General features: G+C 34.6%; 1 protein-coding gene and 2 pseudogenes across 2 annotated transcripts in view; 1 reads left to right on the top strand and 2 right to left on the bottom strand.

Annotated features, from left to right (window-relative positions):
• Positions 1-20,919, bottom strand: part of STRN3 (striatin 3) — a 112,833-nt gene that overhangs the window by 66,153 nt on the left and 25,761 nt on the right. The window lies entirely within an intron of this gene.
• Positions 7,034-7,146, top strand: LOC112296624 (U6 spliceosomal RNA; annotated as a pseudogene).
• LOC112296545 (rRNA-processing protein FCF1 homolog) lies at positions 16,554-18,632 on the bottom strand (annotated as a pseudogene).

Here is a 20,919-nt window from a genome sequence, read left to right as displayed (position 1 = left end):
TCAAGATATAATATGTATCTTCATACTCTCAGATTAAGAAAAGAATTCATGAAGACAAAAGCCTAAACTATAAAATAGGATGGATAAATTCATCACTAAAAAACTTCTGTTCAAGCTAAAGCAGGAATTGGCAACCTACCATAGACTTGTTTTTGTAGAGCCCCAGAAAAAAAACTGGTTAAAAAAAAAAAGAACAATAAACAAGAGAAGAATAAGCCACATGTACTCAATGTGTCCTGCAGGGCCTAATGTATTAACTATTCAAGTTTGCAAAACTCCTATACCAATATCAGATAAAACAGACTTTAAGCAAAAAAGGTAAGAAATAAAGACATTATACATTAATAAAACATTCAATACAGCAAGATTTAACAATTATAAATATCCACGTACCTAATACAAATAAAAACTGACAGAATTAAAGGGAGAAATAGTTCCACAATAATAGCTGGAGTCTTCAATACTCTAGTCTCAATAACTAATAGATAAAGACGACAGAAGATAAGGAAATAGAGGACTTGTACAAAGCAGTGAATTACTAGATCTAACAGGCATAGCAGAACACTCTCCCCAACAATAACAGAATATATATTCTTCTCAAGTTTACATAGGATATTCTCCAAGATAGAAGGTCACAAATTAAGTATTAATGGATTTTAAAAGATATGTATCTTTTAAAAAGCCTCTTCCAACCAGATAGATGGAAATTCAAAATCAGTAACAAAAACAAAGCCAAGAAAGTCACAAGTTTGTAAAAATTAAACAGCACATTATTAAGCTACAAATGGAACAAAGAAATAACAAGGAAAGTTGGGGAGGCATGAAAACAAACCACAACATATGAAAACTTATGGGGCACAGCAAAAGCAGTGCTATGGGGAAATTTCACAGTTATAAAAGCTTATATTAAAAAATATATATTAGAAAGAGCCCTGGCCAGTAAGCTCAGTTGGTTAGAGTGTTGTCCTAATACACCAAGGTTGCGGGTTTGATCTCCAGTCAGGGAACATATAAAAAGCAACCAATAAATGCTTAAATAAATGGAAAAACAAATCAATCAATCAATCAATCTCTCTCTTTTCCTGCCCTTTCTCTCTCTAAAATCAATAAACAAAAAAAATTTTTTAAAAAGAAGGATCTCAAATCAACAAAATACAACTTCAGGAACTAGAAAAAGAACTCAGGGGAAGAAAAGAAATACTTAAGATTAAAGCACAGATAAATGAAATAGAGAGCAGAAAAAACAGAAAATAATCTAAGAGTTAAAATCAATCCTTCTAAAACATTTCCAAAAACTGAAGAGTGAACATTCCTTAACTCAATGAGGCCAGCATTGCCAATACCAAAGCCAGATAAAGACACTACAAGAAAACTACAAACCAATATGTTATAAACCTGATGCAAAAATCCTCAACAACATACTAGTAAATCAAATTCAGCAGCTCATAACAAAAATTACTCATCATGACCAAGTGAAATTTATTCCTGGAATGTAAGGATGATTCAACATAAGAAAATCAATCAATGCAATACACTACATTAAAAGAATAAAGGAGGAAAAACCATATGAGCATTTTAAATGATGCAGAAAAAGAATTTGACAAAATCCAACACCCTTTCTAGATAAAAGACACTCAACAAACTAGAAATAAAAGGAAACTATCTCAACATAATAAAACTATACATGAAAAACCCACAACAAATATCATACTGAATAGTGAAAAACTGAAAGCTTTGCCGAACAGGGCAAGGATGCCATATATATATATATATATATATATATATATATATATATATATATATATATATATATATATAGAAAGCCCCAAAGATTCCATAAAAATCTGTTAGGACTAACAAATTCAGCAAAGTAGCAAGATACAGTCAACATACAAAAATCAACATCATTTCTGCCCTGGCAGCATGGCTCAGTTAGTCACAGCATCATTTCATGCACCAAAGGGTTACTGGTTCGATCCCCAGTTGGGGTGTGATCCCCAAAGGAGGCAAGATGTTGATGTGTTTCTCTTGTATGGATGTTCATCTCTCTCACCCCACCTCTCTCTCTAAAATCAACGGAAATATATTTATCCTCAGGTGAGGATAAAAAAAATCAACAGCATTTCTTTATATTATCAATAAAAAATCATAAAAGGGAATTATGAAAGCAATTCCACTTACTGTAGCATCAAAAAAAGTACTTACGAATTAAAACAAAAAATCCCACCAAAAAGAAATGGAAACACATTTCATGTTCATGGATTGAAAGACATTAAAATATCAATACTGCCCAAATCAATCCACACATTCAACACAATCCCTATCAAAATCCCAATGACATTTCTTGCAGTTATAAAAAAATCCATCCTAAAATTTACATGAAATCTCAAGGGACACCCCCCCCAAGTAATAAAAACAATAGTGAAAAAGAACAAAGTTGGAGGCCTCACACTCTGATTACAAAACATACTATGAAGCAACAGTAATCAACCATATGATTCTCACAAAAAGACAGATATACAGACCAATAGAACAAAATAGAGAGATCAGAAATAAATCCATATATGTGTGGTAAAATGATCTTAGACAAGAATGCCAAGCCTACACAATGGGGACAAACGTGTCTCTTCAACAAATGCAATCGGGAAAACAATGTCTATATGCAAAAGGATAAAATTGGACCATTACCTAATATCATATACAAAAATTAACTCAAAATGGATCAAAGCCCTAAACGTTAACACCTAAAGCTATAAAATTAGAAGAAAGTATAGGACAAAAGCTTCACATTATATTTGGCAATTTATTAGATATGACACAAAGAAAATATGAACACAGTGGACTTGATAAAAATTAAAAACTTTTGTGTATCAAGGAACACTATCAACACAGTGAAAAAGCAACCTATAAAATGGAAGGAAATATTTGCAAACCACATTATATAATAAGAGATTAATATTTAGAATATATAGATTTCTAAAATTCAACAACAAAAGCCCAATTTGAGAATAGGCAAAAAATTTGAACAGATATTTCTCCAAAGAAGATCACACCTATAAGTATATGAAAAGATGCTCAACATCACCAATCACTGGGGAGGGGGTCAAGGGAGAGAAGAGAAGCCACAATAAGACACTACACCTCACTAGGATACCTACTATTAAAAAAAAAAAAAATTGGCAAACAAGTGTTGAAGATTTGAAAAAAACTGGAACCCTTATGTATTGTCGTATAAATGTAAACTAGTACAACCACTGTGGAAAACAGCATGGCAGTTTCTGAAAAAATAAATAAAATTACCATATGTGCCAGCCATTCTACTTCTTGGTATCTTTCTGAAAGAATTGAAAGCATAGTCTTGAAGAAATACTTAAACACTCATGTTAATAGTAGCTCTAATCGTAACAGCTAAACCCAAGAAGCAACCCAAGTGTCCATCAACAGATGAGTGGATTAGTAAAACAAATAGTAAACATTTAAAACATGGTAGATATTAACCCAATCATAATTTCTTAAGTGTGAATTTAAGCCAATTAAAAGAAAATGTCAGGGTGGGTAAAAACAAGACAATTATATGTTGCCTATAAGAAACCCACATTAAATATAAACAGAGAAAGGTTAAAGGACAGATTAAAGAAAGAGAAAGATAAAACACGCAAACACTGATCAAAGGAAAGATACAGCAGCTACATTAACTGCAGACAAAGCAAACTTCGCATGAAGGAAAGTTGTTAGGGATAAAGAGAAACATCACATAATGATAATGGGGTCAATTCTCCAAGAAGAGAAAACAACACTTAACATGTATGCACCTAACAATAGTGTGTCAAAATATGAGACAAAAACTGATAGCATTGTAAGAAAAAAAAAACACAACAGATTAAGCCACTATTATAGCTGAGGACTTCAACACCCCTCTATCAGTAACTGACAGCTCCAGTATGTAGAAAAATCAGAAAGTCAGGAAACTGACATCAATAAAATACTTGAAGCAACACCAACAGAATACACATTCTTCTCAAGTTTATATGGAACATTCATCAAGACAGACCATCCTCTGGACTGTAAGAACACCTTAACAAATTTAAAAGATTAGATGTCATACAAATGTGTTCCCCACTCTGGCAGTGTCTGTCTTTTATCGTAATTTGCCATGTATAATGTGCACCCACATTTTTGGCCCAAACTTTCAGGAAGAAAAAACCCCTTCATTTTAATTTTTAAATTCAATTACTTATAAATATTTAAATACTTGTTTTATGTATTATAAAGGAATTTTAGCATTTATTTTTGAACATACGGATATCATTGTTGCTTTCTAGAGATACACTTTTAACACATAAGCATAAACAAAAAAATTAAGAACACTTTTATAGATATGGAATTAGTACTACTCACATACAATGCACATCCTTATTTTTCCCTCAGGAATTTGGGCAAAATAATGCACAATATACATGGCAAAATATGGTAATTGGCTTTAAACTCACATTTAAAATGTTTATTGATAGTTAGATTAGTATCTACAAGATTTATAAATTCTCTATTTGTTGCACTTGTTCTTTATCTTCCTTTTCTGTCTTTTGTGGTTTCGAGCATTAAAAAAAAGATTTTATTAATTTATTTTTAGAGAGAGGGAAAGAGAGGGACAAAGAGAGGAAGAGAAAGATTGATAGGCAAGAGAAACACCCATCAGCCACCTCTCACACACCCCCAACCAGGGACTGGCCCACAACCCAGGCACATACTCTGACCAGGAACTGAACCTGGACCCCTCCTTGGCTTACTGAACACCACCCAACTCAAGAGCTATAACCAGTCAGGGATAATCGAGTACTTTATCTTATTCCATTTGTATCTCCTCTCAGACCACAACGGAATTAAACTACAACTCAATAAAAGACTGCCCTGGCTGGTGTGGCTCAGTGGATTGAGTGCCAGCCTGAGAACCAAACGGTCGCCCGTTTGGTTCCCAGTCTAGGGTACATGCCTGGGGTGCAGGCTAGGTCTCCCTCTCTTTCTCCCTCCCCTAAAAATAAATAAAATCTTTTAAAAAAGTCAATAAAAGATAGTTGGAAAAACCGCAAAATACATGGAAATTAAATAACACACTTCTAAGTAGGTAATATATAGACAAAGTACAAAGGAAAAATTTTAAGTATTTTTAACTAAATGAAAACGCGAAACATCAAAGTATATGGGAAAGTACAGGGAAATTTATAGGTAATCTACATATTAGAAAATCTAAAATCAACAAGTTAGCTTCCATCTTAGGGAAGTAGAGAAAGAATAGCATTATAATCTCAAAGCAAGAAGAATAAAAATTAGAGCACAAATCAGTAACATGGAAAATAATAAACCATAAAGAAAATCAGTGAAGCTGATTCTTTGAAAAGATCATAAAATTAACTTCTGGCCAAGCTAAAAAAATGGGTCATCACTACAGATTCCATGGACAATTTGGATAATAAAGAAATATTATGAACTCTATGCCCACAAACTTTATTTTTAATTTATTGAGGTAACACTGGTTAATAACATATATAAATTTCTATCTGCATGTTCACCACTAAAAGTCTGATTTCTCCATTACCATATACCTGACAAACTTCTTTAAAAAATTTCGAGTACAGTTGACATATAATATTGTATTAGTTTCAGGTGTACAACATAGTAATTTGACATTTATAAACATTATCAAGTAATCACAAGTCTAGTAACCATCTGTTCCCATACAAAATTATTAACTATATTCCCTATATTAACTATATTCCCTATGCTGTACATTAAATCCCTGTGACCTATTTATTTTATAACTGGAAGTTTGTACCTCCTTATCTCCTTTACCTTATTGTCCATCCCCTACCTCCTCTCACCTCCAGTGATCATCAGTTTTGTTTCCTGTGTCTATGAGTTTCTGTTTGTTTTGTTGGATTTTTAGATTCCACATATAAATGAAAACACACTATATTTGTCTTTCCTTGTCTCATACTTCATTTAGCAAAATACCTTCTATCCATCCATCTTGTTGTAAATGTCAAGATTCCATTCTTTTTTATGGCTGAGTGATATTCCATTGTGCATATACACTACATCTTCTTTATCCATTCATGTATCAAGACACTTAAGTGCTTCCATATCTTGGCTATTGTAAGTAATGCTGCAATGAACATAGGGATGCATAAATTAGTGTTTTCTTTTTTTTTGGGGGGGGGGGAATACCCAGAAGTGAACTTGCTGGGTCATATAGTAGTTCCATTTTGAAGTTTTTGAGGAATCTCTGTCCACAAACTCAATAACTCTAATGAAATAGACTGATTATAAAGATACGATCTACCAAAATTTATACAAGAGATAATTTGAATACTCCTGTATCTACTAAAGGAATTGAACCAATAACTAATAACCTTCCAAACCAGAGGCACCAGGCCAAGATGGGTTCATGGGAGAAGTCCACTAAACATTTAAGGAAAAAATAATACCAATTCTCTACATCTACTCAGGAAATAGAAGCAGATGGTGTAGTTGTTAACTAATTTATTGAAGTTGGCATTACCCTAATCCTAATACCAAAACCAGACAGACATCACAAGAAAGGACAACTACCAACCACTATCTCTCATGGACACAGAGGCAAAAATCCTCAACAAAATATAGCAAATTAAATACAACTACATATATACACACATACATACACATATATGAGAATTATCTAACAAGTGGGATTTATTCTGAGTATGCAAGGCTAGTTCAACATTTGAAAATCTATTAATGTAATCTCTATTGTTAATTGGCTAAACAGTCTAAAGAAGAAAAAAACCTATGACCATATTAATAAATGCAGGAAAAGCATTTGACAAAATCAAATACCATTCACACCAAAAATTCCCAGCAAACCAGGGATAGAAACTTTTGCAACTTGATGAAAATCATGTATCAAAAACCTACTGGTAAGTATCCTGCTTAATGGTAAGAAACTAGACACTTTCCCTCCTAAAATTGGGAACAAGGAAAGGTGTCTCCCCTTTAAAAATTTCTAGCTAATGCAATAAACAAGAAAAGAACATTTTAATTGGAATGATACAAAGAAGATCAGCATGGTCATTGTGCAAGGATGTTACACAGATTTGTAAATTGTTCCTTTGTACAAAAGAAGGAAGGAAGGATAGAAGGAGGGAGGGAAGAAAAGTTCCAAGTACATCAATTATGAAGAAATAAGACTGTCAGCAGATGGCATGAATGTCTACATCGGAAATTCTAGAGAATTAACTACAATGATAAAAACTCCTAAATATAATGAGTGATTATAGCAAGGCTGTGGGATATAAGATTAATATACAAAAGTTAACTGCCTTCCCATATGTCAGCAATGAAAACTGGAATTTGAAATTAAAACTGAACACCCAATACAATTTATATTGGCAGCAAAAAAAAATTAGGTAGGTATAAATCTAACAAATGATACATAGAGAGCTGTACCAAGTAAAGTAGCAAAAAACAACAACAACAAAAAACCCCCTCTGATGAACGAAATCAAAGATCTAAACAAATGGAGAAATATTCCAAGTATCTATGTTATATTTAATAGAAAGATTTAATATTTTGAGATGTCAACTCTTCTGAAGTTCAACTGTAGATTCAATGCAATCCCAATAAAAATTTTAGCAGTTATTTGGTGGTTATCAACAAACTGATTCTAAACTTGATATAGAAAGGCAAAAGACTCATAACAACACAATGTTGTTAAGGGAACAGAAGCAAACGGGGAAGGCTGACACTATTAGGCTTCAAGGTTTACTGTATCTATCTGTATCTCTCTCTCCTTCCTCCCTCCCTATATAAAATATAAACGTATATGTATACTATGTGTGTATACAAGGGCTGTCTGGAAAAATCCAGCCACTGTTAATATGAGAATGGTTTGCACAATGTTATCATAACCAGGCAGCCAAGGAGAGTGAACTGGAATGTGCACGCGTGAACAATGACAACTTCACTGTACTAGTCAGTGAGGTTGGTAGATGCCAGTGAATGAGCATGTATACCCTGTGGCCATCCCACTCAAAATGTCTGAGCAAGCTGAGCAATGAATCTGCATCAAATTTTGCGTTAAACATGACCATTTCTCTGTGGAAACTATTCAGATGATTCAGAAGGCTGCAGCTATGGGCAACCAGTGATCAGCAGCTTCATCAGGACAAGGCACCTCATCTCATCAATGCATCTCATCTCGTGCAGACTTGTTTGGCAAAACATCAAATCACCTGGCAACTCAGACCCCTACAGCCCAGATTTGGCCCCCTGAGACTTCTGGCTTTTCCCCAAACTACAATCACCTTTGAAAGGGAAGAGATTTCAGGAAATCTCAATGAGATTCAGAAAAATACAACAGGGCAGCTGATGGTGATTAGAAGAACTGTGTGAGGTCCCAAGGTGCCTACTCTCAAGGGGACTGAGGCATCACTGTCCTATGTACAATGTTTCTTGTATCTCTTATCTTCAATAAATACCTCTATTTTTTGTATTATGTGGCTGGATACCTTCTGGACAGACCTTGTATATTCACTATATTAAATATATAATATATTAAATGTACAGTTCAAAACTATAAAACTTGTAAAACACAGAAGAAAATCTAGGTCTGGTGATGAGTTTTAAAATACAAAACCCGAAAGCATGACCCATGGAAAAAAATGGGTAAGTTCAACTCTATTACATTTAAAATAGTTGTGTTCTGCATAATAAACTTAAAAGAGTGAAAGCACAAGCCACAGACTTGGAGAAAATATTTGCGAAACACATATGTGATAAAGGACAGGTGTCCAAACTATGGAAGCATTTTTTTTTTAAAGATTGTGTTTACTTATATTTAGACAGAAAGGAAGGGAGGGAGAGAGAGAGGGAAAGAAACATCAATGTGTGGTTGCATCTCATGAACCCTACAGGGGGGAAACTAGCCCAGAATTCAGGTATGTGCCCTGACTGGGAATCAAACCGGCAACCCTTTGGTTTGCAGGCCAGTGCTCAATCCACTGAGCCACACCAGCCAGGGCTATGAAAGCATTCTTAAAATAACTATTCTTAGTAACAAACTCTTATTAACAACCCTATTTTTAAAAGAGCAAAAGATCTGAAGAGACATCTCACCAAAGAAGACAGATGGATGGCAAAAAGGCATATGAAATATATGCTCCACACATCACTATCAGGAAAATATTAATGAAAACAATAATGTGATACCATTACACATACACTGGAATGGCTGAAATCCAAAACACTGGCCAGAAGTGGTAACACAAACTGGCATTCATTGCTAGTAACAATGCAAAATAGTACAACCACTTTATAAGACCCTTTGGCAGTTTATTACAAACTACATATAATTTTACCATAAAATCCACCAATTATGTTCTTTGTTTGGTACCTTTGTAAATCTAAAGCCAGTGTTCACAAAAACTCTGCATATGAATGTTTACACTTGCTTTACTCCTCATTGCCAGAACTTGGAATCAACCAAGATATCCTTCAACAGGTGAATGGATAAACAAACTGTGGTATAACCATACATGGGAATATTATTCAGCAATAAAAGGAAATGAACTAACAAGCCATGAAAAGACAGGGAGGAACCTTAAATACATATTCCAAAGTGAAGCCAGGCTGAAGAGGCTACATTCAGCATGATTCCAAATATAAGACATTCTAAAAAAGGTAAATATAACTATAGAGACAACTAAAAACACCAGTGGTTGCCAAGCCAATTTATTTATTTATTTTGGGGGGGGGGGCAGGGTAAAGAGGAAAAAGGACAGTTGAAGTACAGGTAGTTTTTAGGGGTGGTAAAACTACATATTCTGTATAGTACTGTAGTAGTGTTGCAATGGTGGTTCCGTAACATTATGCATTTGTCAAAATACACACACCAGTACAATGTACAATGAACCTTAAACTATGGACTTCAGTCAGTAATAACATAAAATTTTTCAAAATAAAGTACTCATTAACAAGTTTTGGTGAGGATGTGGTCAAACTGGAACTCTTGTGTACTGCTGGTCGATTTATAGTAAGATGTAACTATTATGTAAAACAGTATGGAGGTTCCTCAAAAACTAAAATTAGAACTACCATATACTCAACAATTCTACTTCTAGATATATATCCAAAAGAATTGAAAGTAAAAGTCTCAAGGGGATATTTACACATTCATGTTCATAGCAGCCCTATTCACAACAGCCAAATAGTGGAAGCAAACCAACTGTCCATCAAACAGACAAATGGATTAACAAAATGTGGTATATACATACAAAGGAATATTATTCAGCCTTAAAAGGCAAGGAAATCCTGTCGCATGCGACATGAATAAATCTTTGGGATATTATGCTATATCAATTGAAGCATATATAAAGACAAATACAATACGACTCCACTCTTACAAGGTATCTATAGTAATCAAATTGATAGAAACATTAAGTAGAAAGGTGGTTACTGGGGAGGGGGCTAGGGCACAAGGAATAGTTGTTTAATAGGTTTAATGTCTCAGATTTGCCAGGTAAAAATGTTCTCTCAACACTACTAATTGTACACCTACACATGGACAAGATGTCAAATGCTTTTTAGCACATTTTTTTTAATCCTCACCTAAGGATGTTTACTGATATTTTTTTTAAAGAGAGGAAGAAGAGGAAAGAGACAGAGGAACACTGATAGTTGCCTCCCACACACATCCTGATGAGGAATCAAGCCTGTAACCTAGGTATGTGTGCTGACCGGGAATCAAACCTGCAACATTTTGGTGTAAAAAATTATACTCCACCCAACTGAGCCTCCCAGCCAGGGCTAGCACAACTTTTAAAAAATATTTTTAAAATAATCTCTTTGAGAATCCAAAAAAAAAAAAAAAGAATAGGGTAAACAGCCTCTGGGACAACTTCAAGCATTCCAACATTTGTATCATGGGAGTGCCAGAAGGAGAAGAGAAAAGAGCAAGAAACTGGAGATCTACTTGAAAAAATAATGAAAAAAAAAAATTCCCTAGTTTGGTGAAGGAAACAGACATGCAAGTCTGGGAAGCACAGAGTGTCCCAAGGAAGATGGATGCAAAGAGGATCACACCAAGACATATCATAATTAAATGCCACAGGTTAAAGATAAAGAGAGAATCTTAAAAGCAGCAAGAGAAAAACAGATAGTTACCTACAGGGGAGTTCCCATAAGACTGTCAGCTGACTTCTCACAAGAAACTTTGCAGACAAGAAGGGATTGACAAGAAACATTCCAAGTCATAAAAAGCAGGGACCCAGGAAAGATATCACGTAGAACTGAAGGGCAGATAAAGAGCTTTCCAGACAAGAAAAAATTAAAGGAGTTCATCGTCACCAAACCATTATTATATGTTAAAGGGACTTATTTAAGAAAAAGAAGATCAAAACTATGAATAAAATGGCAATAAATACATATCTATCAACAACTGAATGTAAAAAACAAACTAAGCAAACCAGAACAACAGAGACAGAATCACGGACACAGAGAGTGTTTTGATGGTTGCCAGATGGGAGGAGGGTGGAGGAGAATGGGTGAAGAGGTAAGGGGATTAAGCAGTACAAATAGGTAGTTACAGAATAGCCATGGGGATATAAAATACAGTGCAGAAAATGGAGTAGCCAATGAACTTATACACATGACCCATGGACATGAACAATGGTGTAGGGATTGCCTGAGGGAATAGAGGGTGCCGGGTGGAAGGGGGCAAACATAGAAAATTGGGACAACTGTAATAGCATAATCAGTAAAATATAATTTCAAAAATAAAAGTCTTTTTGTAAAAAAAGGAAAACCAGATGAAAGAACGTATTTGTAAAACATACACATACAGCTGAGGAATGGGCCCATAAACATACAATTTCTATCTACTCCCCAAAATGACACACCACTTTTTTAAAAAAGACGTCCTGATGGAAATACTGTAAAAAGACTTACACTACGAGATCACAAAATATCGAAATGGTCAATCAAGATATAAAACAGTTCTCAACCTCAATAGTACGCACAGAAATATAAATTAGCTCTGGCTGGTATAGCTCAGTGAATTGAGTACAGGCTGTGAACCAAAGGGTCGCTAGTTTGATTCCCACTTGGGGCACATGTTTGGGTTGCAGGCCAGGTCCCCAGTGGGGGCCACATGAAAGGCAACCACACATTGATGTTTCTTTTCCTCTCTTTCTCCCTCTCTTCCCCTCTCTCTAAAAATAAGTAAAATCTTTAAAAAAAAGAAATATAAATTAAAAATATGAAAAAAATAACAAAATACCTGATTGGCTAAAACTTTTTAAAATCTAACTGTACTATTTGTTGAAGAAGGTATAAATCAACAGATACTCCAATAAATAGTTTATGAGACCATAAACTGGTATAGCCACTTTGAAAAAGTTTTGCATTATCTATTAAAGTTGAAGATATAAATACATTAAAACCAAAAAAATTCCTAGATATATATCCAAAAGAAATGCAGGTATGTATGTGCATACTAGGAGACCTATAAAAAAAATATTCCCAGGACCACTTTTTATAACAGCCCAAAACTGCAAAACAATCTAAATATCTGTCAATAAGAAAACATAAATTGTGGTATATTAGTACAATGAAATACTATAGAGCTACATACAATGGAAATGAACAAACAATGTTAAGAAGAAAAGCAAGACACAAAAGACAACATTCTATGTGATTCCATTTATAGAAAGTTCACTATCAGGCAAAACTAATCTAATGAGCAATGCACACTTACATAACATATAAAGGTAACATTTTTAAAAAAACAAGGAAATGCTACAAAAAGTCAGGATAGTGGTTATCCTTATGTGGGAAGTAGGCAGTGGTGATTTAGAAGAGACAGGATATGAAGACTTCTGGGGTGCTGGCAATGCTCTATTTCTTGACCTCTCCAAGAATGACATCATTGCTGTTCTCTTTACAATAACTGGTTAAACTGTGCGATGTTTCATACATTTTTCTGTATACAAATTATATTTCACAATTTTAAAATGTTTAAAAGATTAATCTCACTCCTAAGGGTTATATTTAAGAAGTGTATTTTTGGCCCTGGCCAGGTAGTTCAGTTGGTTAGAGTGTCATCCAATGCGCCAAGGCTGCAGGTTTGATCTTCGATCAGGGCACAAGAATCACCCAATGAATGCATAAATAAGTGGAACAACAAATCGATGTCTTTTTCTCCCTCTCTTCCCCTCTATCTAAAACTCAGTAAAATTTTTTTTAATTTTAAAAAGATGTGTTTTTATTATGAAGATAAGATCTAGGTTCTTTAGTTAAGAGGAGAAAAAGGTTCTATAGTAATACATGTAGTAACCTCAATAAAAGGACTTTTTTAGGAACCACATATGTTCGCTTTTTATTTGCCAAATTCAACTAATTTGAATATGTTTCTAATTATTTCACTTCAAGAGTATAGAGTAGATGATTAACTTGAAATTCATTACATATTGTATGGGCAAAAATGAACTTTTATAAACTTGTTTCCATATCCAATCTCAGTTAATTCAGATTAACAAATCTTATTATTGATTTGTAAAGTAAGTTTTCTTCCTTTTAATACAGGTAAAGGTACTCATCAGGACCATATTTTATTTATCACCTGAGATTACTGAACAATGAGCATGTGTGTATAACATGAGAATCTAAAAAATATTACCTGGTATTGACAGATCGCTTTATTGCAAGGCCACTAGAGGTCACCAGTGCAAAACAACACTGATTCAGCTAATAACAGCCTAACATTTCACAATTACTGTAGTTTCCAATGTTTCTAAGATAATTTCTTTGCTTAAGACAAAGAATTACTTAACAAAATTGATTTTACTTTAAACAAAATTTAAACTAAATGCAAATACCAGATACAGGTGAGTTTTGTTTTACTTAATGATTTTAAGACTTTCTTTAGAACTTTTTGAAAAACTAAGAAATATTTAGAAATTACACCACCAATACAGAACAAACTTGAATTAACAAAAAAGTGTTAAATACTTTAGGTTTGAAAGCAAATTTAAAACAAAATCAGGATACAGCAACTAAGAAATTCTTAACTCCACTATTGAAAACAGTAGGCTATTAACAAATGTTAGTACCCTCTCCCCTTTATGGTCAACTAAAATTATACACGTGAAGCACTTAAATACTGCAGGTTAAGCAAGATTCAGCTATAAATATACAGTCAGGTGGCCCACTCACGTTTTATATAAAACTACAAAAAATTTGTATTATACAAAGGTTTCAAAACCTAGCTAATTAATAGAATCGAGGAACTTAGATTTTAAAAACACACACATTTAGCCTCATAATTCAGTGTGTCAATTCACTGCACAGAAATGTTTGTAATAATCATCTAGTAACGCAAGCACAGCCAGCTTCCCACTTAAGGTGCACGCAAAAGGCATACTCTTTTCAAGAATAATAAACACCACACCTATCAGAATGGCTATCATCAATACATCAACAAAAAACAAGTGCTGGAGAGGATATGAAGAAAGTGGAATCCTTTTGTACTGTTGGTGGGAATGCAGACTGGTGCAGCCACTGTGAAAAGCAGTATGGAGATACCTCAAAAAATTAAAGATGGAACTACCTTTTGACACACCACCATCCCACTTCTGAGAATACATCTGAAGAAACTGCAACACTGATTCAAAAGAATATATACACTCCTATGTTCAGTGGAGCATTATTTACAATAGCCAAGATTTGGGAGCAGCCCAAGCAGATGAGGGGATAAAAAAAGCTGTGGTACGGCCCTGGCCGTTGGTGTGGCTCAGTTGATTGGAGCATAGGTCTTGTTAGATTCACAGTCAAGGCACAAGCCTAGACTTCGAGTAGGGTCCCAGATTGAGGCTCAGACAGGAGGCATGCGGTTGGTGTTTCTCTCCTCTCTATCTCCTCTCCTCCATCTGTCCCTATCCCCCAACCCCCACCCCCTTCCTCTCTTTCTGGAATCAAAAACAGAAAAAAAGCATGGTACATTTATACAATGGAATATTACTTGGTTGTAAAAGAAGGAAATCTTACTCTTTCCAACAGCATGGATGGACCTGGACAGCCTTATGCTAAGTGAAATAAGCCAGCCAAAGAAAGACAAGTACCATATGATTTCAATTACATATGGAATTTAATGAACAAAATAAACTAACAAAATAGAAACAGATTCATAAAGAACAGATGGTCAGGTGTCAGAGGGGAGAAAGGGTTGGGAGACTGGGTAGAAAAGGTGAAGGGATTAAGGGGGGAAAAACCCCCCAACAAATTCACAGACACAGACAACAGTATGGTGATGACCACAGGCAAAGGACGGCGGGAGGAGGAGAGGTAGAAAAGGACATAAGGGGAATAAATGGTGATGGAAGGAGTTGACTTGGGGTGGTGAACACACAGTACAATATACAGATGATGTGTTATAGAACTATACACCTGAAACCTATTTTACTAATCAATGTCATCCCAGTGAGTTCAATAAAAAGTTAAAAAAAAAAAGGCAACACAATAAGATGACACTTTATGCCCATTAGGATGGCTACTACTGAAAAAGTGGAAAATAGTTAAGTGTTGGCAAGGACATGGAGAAATGGGCATTCCCCCTGCCTTGCTAGTGGGAATGTAAAATGATGCACCCACTGTAGAAAAATTTGGTGGGTCCTCAAAAAAAATTAAACATTAAAAATAATAATAATAAATCTGCTTGGAAATAGCTTGTAAAAATTTTCATTTTCCAGTTTTATAGCTAGTTAAGAATTGCAGGGAAAAGAGATATACCAACAAAATGCTAAGACCTCCAGATGCAAATAAAACCTTTATTTTATTTTATCTCTTCCATTTATAACAAAAACTTAATTTTACAAATTTAATAAAAACACCAGCACCCTTCTCTAAAATCCCAACGTCATTTTACATGGCAATAATTGGTTTGCTTTAAACCAATCAAGTTATGTCTAAGCTAAGAATAAATGTACTCTGCTACTTCTAATATATTTTATTGTTATTTATGTATCTTTGTAAAAAGAATAAAATTATTTTTGGACAATGGGCAGGTATAAATTTTTAAAAAACTATTCAGTAAAGCCTTTTATATAAGTGACTTTCAGCTTTTATTTGTTTTTTTTCTGCTGACAAGATTGATTCTTTGTGGAAGCCAATAACAAAAACATTGACTAAATGAAAGATTACTGTTTTATCAAAAAATAACAAAATGGTTTTCACAGCTCTTTACAGTTAGAGGGGAAAAACCATCTTTCTTGTTATTGGAGGGCAAACTTAATGGTATGTTTCTTGAAACCATTTCTTAAGCCCCAAAAGATACTACAAATTTTATAATAAAAATAAATAAATTATAGTCTATAGCCATACCGCCCTAATGCACCCGATCTCTGATTTCTGAAGCTAAGCAGGGTTGGGCCTGGGTAGTACTTGGATGTGAGAACAAATTACAAGTAAAAAATAACTTCACAAGCAAGTTTTCAGAACAACAGATTAACTTATTACTCTGTCTCTTAAAACTCTAAGCATTTTTAGTACAGTTATGTAATGTGATTTTCACTAGTAGCAGTCCACATTCCTTCACTTCCTTTTGGCCATCCTTTAGGCCAAATATGTTCTGGAAATTACTATTTTATTTTTCAAAGCAACATCAAAAAGTGAGTGTATTTAGCCATACTTAGCTCGTAACAGAGCAAATGGGTGAGTGGAGCAGTAACAACTCATTTTGTAGCACGTTTAATAAACTGACAACAGAGAAAGTTAGTTGAAGAAAAGCAGAGGAACTTCATCCTTATCCTTAGAACTGAGGGGCTCCATAATCATCTGGCATCTGCTCAATGGTGTACCTATGATTAGAAAGGTACATGATGGGAACTCCAGGGATCTTCCTGATTCTTCCTTTAAGGTCCCAGTCAACTGTGGTCACAATGTAACACTTGTGCTGAGTTACTCTGTACTAAACAGTCATCTGCATAGGTTCCTTTGGGTGTGTATGGTAATTGTTCATATCTTGGATCCTTGGCGATCCTTAGAGGCACTTGATACGTCTGCCCCAATTTCTCAATTTCAGCCATCACCCAGTCAGTTATACAAGGTATATACACTTCGCATAGAGACAGTCCATCACTGACTGCACTAAGTCCAGTTTAGCCTTGATGGAAAAGTTGATAAAGTTGGTATCAACCAGGATGTGGTAAGGTGGGCCCAGCTGTGTGTTATATTGGAAGAATGGGCAGGAAGAGTATTGGGAGACTTCTCTTTCCTTGAGAGCACTAGGATCTTTCTTTTCTTTCTTTTTAGGTTTTCACCCATCCTTTTCTTTATTCACAGAACTATTAGGAAGCTTAAATACAATGTGGTAGATAAAGTATAATAAAAGGGTGGAACGAGGTGAACACTTAGATGTTCAATTCCCATCCCATTCACCAGTGTACTCAACTCAGCAGCTATGCAGATGTTATACATTTGACTATCTCACGAGCCTCTGATCTCTCAGACTAAGCATTTGCTTCACAGTCGTATATTTCCTTGTTTTCTTTTGCTTCCCCATGATCACGCCACCTGGAAATTATTAGTAAAGTGCATATACCACATTTTACATAACACCTCATCCAATGCAAATTGTGGCAGCAACAAAATCAAACAAATATGAGTTTTCAGCAAATGTGATAAAGATGATTAATAGCCTCAAGTGACTTCAGATAAAGTTTCTGCCATCCAAAAGTTAGCAGAAACCTTTTAATTTCCAGAACTTTTCACTTCAGAATTGTAAATGAAAAGGTGGAAGAATAAACATCACAAATACTTGGCAGGTATGCTACCTGCCAAACACAGTTTTAAGTATTTAAGTGTGTGCATTTATTTACTCCACACAATGCTCCTTTGATTTGGTATTATTTCCCTCACTTTCACTCAAGAGCCAAAGAGGTTAAGTAACTTGGTCAGTATTACAAGAATGGCAGTGGAGGCAATAAAACTTGAACCACGAAGTCTCACTCCACAGTACCTCCTCCTGTTAACAAACCTAATGATAAAAAGCCACTTAAAAGAATGGGGAAAGAAAACCAGCCACAGAGATATGGGCAGGGTTGACAATCTCAGGATGCTACCAGCTCCCCTCCCAAACCAAAAGCACACATCAGTAACTTTGCCTCAGAGCTAGAAAGGAGTTCTTAACATAACGTAGGCTCCAGGTAGCCATAATAAGATTATTTGAATTGGCAAGCAGGATGAAAAATACTTGCCAGCCCAATTTCATACTAAGAACACTAGAATACTAAAGCAAATCAATTGTCCTTGTTTTACTACTAATTAGACAAATACTACTAGAATGTAATTCCATAAAAGTATGAATATTTGTCTTTTGTTCACTGATATATTCCTATTACCCAGAACAGTGCCTGGCATATGTAAAAACTTAGTATTTGTTGCTTAATGAATGAATGAAATAATAATTACAGTTTCTCAGTTTTCTCAACTGTAAAATATGGGAATGACTATTCTATAGATACAATGTGCAGCTGAATCACAAACCCAGAACTACTGAATTCATCTATGATACATTCTTACATTCTTTTCTAAAATGTAGGTTTTTTATAAGCATAAAGGAAATTTTCACTTTGGTTCAATAAGAATGTTTGTGATCCCAGAAATTCTATTTATCTAGTCTGTTAATTCACTACATTAATGATCAAAATTAAGAATATATTTAAGACATTTAAGAAACTGAGCATGAATAAGCCAAAAGAATCATAATTTAAGAGTTAAGTGTTTGTACCCACATTTTTGTTATAATACTAAATCCTATCCAAGTACAGTTATTTAACCAAAATTTTTAAATTTCCAAGGGAAGAAAAAACCTGAACATAATTCCTGATATATGAGTATATTTAACTAACCTCAAGAAAGTCAATGAATAAAACAATAATGTTTTTTGGAAATGCCCTTTAAAAGCCCATTAGACACTATTACTTATTGAAAGTTTCCCCAAAATAGGACGTCTCTGATTTGGTCCAGAGCTACCACAGCCATCAATATGACCAGATGCCCTGGACTTTATTTCCCTAGAATTCAGTAACATCTTCCCACAAGAAAGACCTATAAAAACTTTTAAATTCACACCTCTTCATGAAAAATCCTTAATAACAAGTAAAACTTAGTTGCTAATAAGTAACCATTATCTTTTTGAGAAGGATGGCTTTTAAATATCTAAAAGAAAAATTATTCACCTGATTTCTTATTAGTGATGTTAAAACCATACATAAATATAACAATTAAATGGAGTATACTGCTAGTGCAATAGCTTAATGTGTTGTACACTTTAAAAGTAATGGATACTTACTAATATGAACAGATGAGAACCAGGCACACAGAAATTCCTACAATGTGTTTCTTTTTTACGGAACTACCTTCAACTCTTTAACAACTGAATGCAATTCAGGGAGACTATTGTTTATTATTTATAAAAGATGATAAGATACTTGATCTTTAGTACTGGCTGTTAACAGTTTCATACACTTAAAAAAAAAAGGAAAATACTCCATCAAAGAAAATCCTTCAGAGCTTTACATAAACATATGTAATGATGATCCATGTTATGACTTATGTTTGTTTATAGTTTTATCATAAGCCATATAACACAATACAAAACTTGGTAAGTTACTCCTGAAATTGGAGTTGGCACAGGACAAGAGATTATAAACTAAGAAAGGAGTTATATATTTTGTACACAGTTTAAAACAAAACAAAGAAACCAAAACCAACAATCCAGACTCAACAGCCAAGGAGCTAACCGGAAGTAATGTGACAGCATATCAGACTACTCTTACCAGGGGCTTTCAGGGGTGCTGTGGCTCTTAAGATACCATACACTTGATTTAAAAAGAGAGAAAGGACGTTCCTTAGCCTGTAAGTATATAAGAATACCAGAAAGTGTGACCTTAGCTGGCTCCCTAAAAGTGACACTGCACAGATTTCATCTGTGACAGTAATGAAAAAGGAAGTAATTGGGATTAAGATAATTATGACTTATCTTACCCCTAACAGAAGACACTAACCACTATCTAATTAGCTGCTTCAGGATTAAGTCAGTAGTATTTCTAGGCTCTATTTTCATCAGCTTTTGACCAGATATGATCACATCACATAGCCTTGTTAAAATAAACAAGGAGGCCATTAGACTGAGCTGGCTTTAATGACTTAGTAGCCTACATAAGCAACCCAAAACCTAAGTCTGTATGTAATGCCTCAAGGTTAACAAACCAAAACCTAAGGATAACTAATCACAGCCAACTACACTTTCCACTTTCCACTTAAGCTATAGTCAATCAAGTAATTCAACAGCTCTGCATCTCCCTCTTCTCTTTAAGTATTTCCTGTCTTCTGTTCGTGGAGGGCTCCTAACAGCTTCTGGTTTGTTGCTGCTCAATTCGTGATCAATTTTTGCTTAAATAAACCCTTAAAATTTTTAACATGCTTTAGTTCATCTTTTAGCAGCCTGCAGTTCTCACTATTAAAAGGTGACAGAGCCCTGAATGGTGGCTCAGCTGGCTGGACCATCGTCCCATACACCAAAAGGTTGAGGGTTCAATTCCCAGTCAGGTCACATACCTACATTGCAAGTTCAATCCCCAATCAGGACGCAAATAGGTGGTAACTGATTGATGTTTCTCTCTACTTCCCTTCCTCTCTCCAAAAATCAATAAACATATTCTTGGGTGAGGATTAAAGAAAAAATGTGATGTGGAGTAGGACTAAGGAAGAGGAAACTCCTTTCTCCTCCGTTAGATTTTAAACTGCCTGAATAAAGGAACCATTGCAGGGTGTTTGGTCCTGTCCAAAACGTCCATACTCTGGAGACGTCTCTTGGTTTATATAACACTGATT

Source organism: Desmodus rotundus, chromosome 7 (assembly GCF_022682495.2).
Source record: "Desmodus rotundus isolate HL8 chromosome 7, HLdesRot8A.1, whole genome shotgun sequence".
In the NCBI taxonomy this organism is placed as follows: domain Eukaryota; kingdom Metazoa; phylum Chordata; class Mammalia; order Chiroptera; family Phyllostomidae; genus Desmodus; species Desmodus rotundus.
This window is presented reverse-complemented; position numbering and strand designations above follow the sequence as displayed.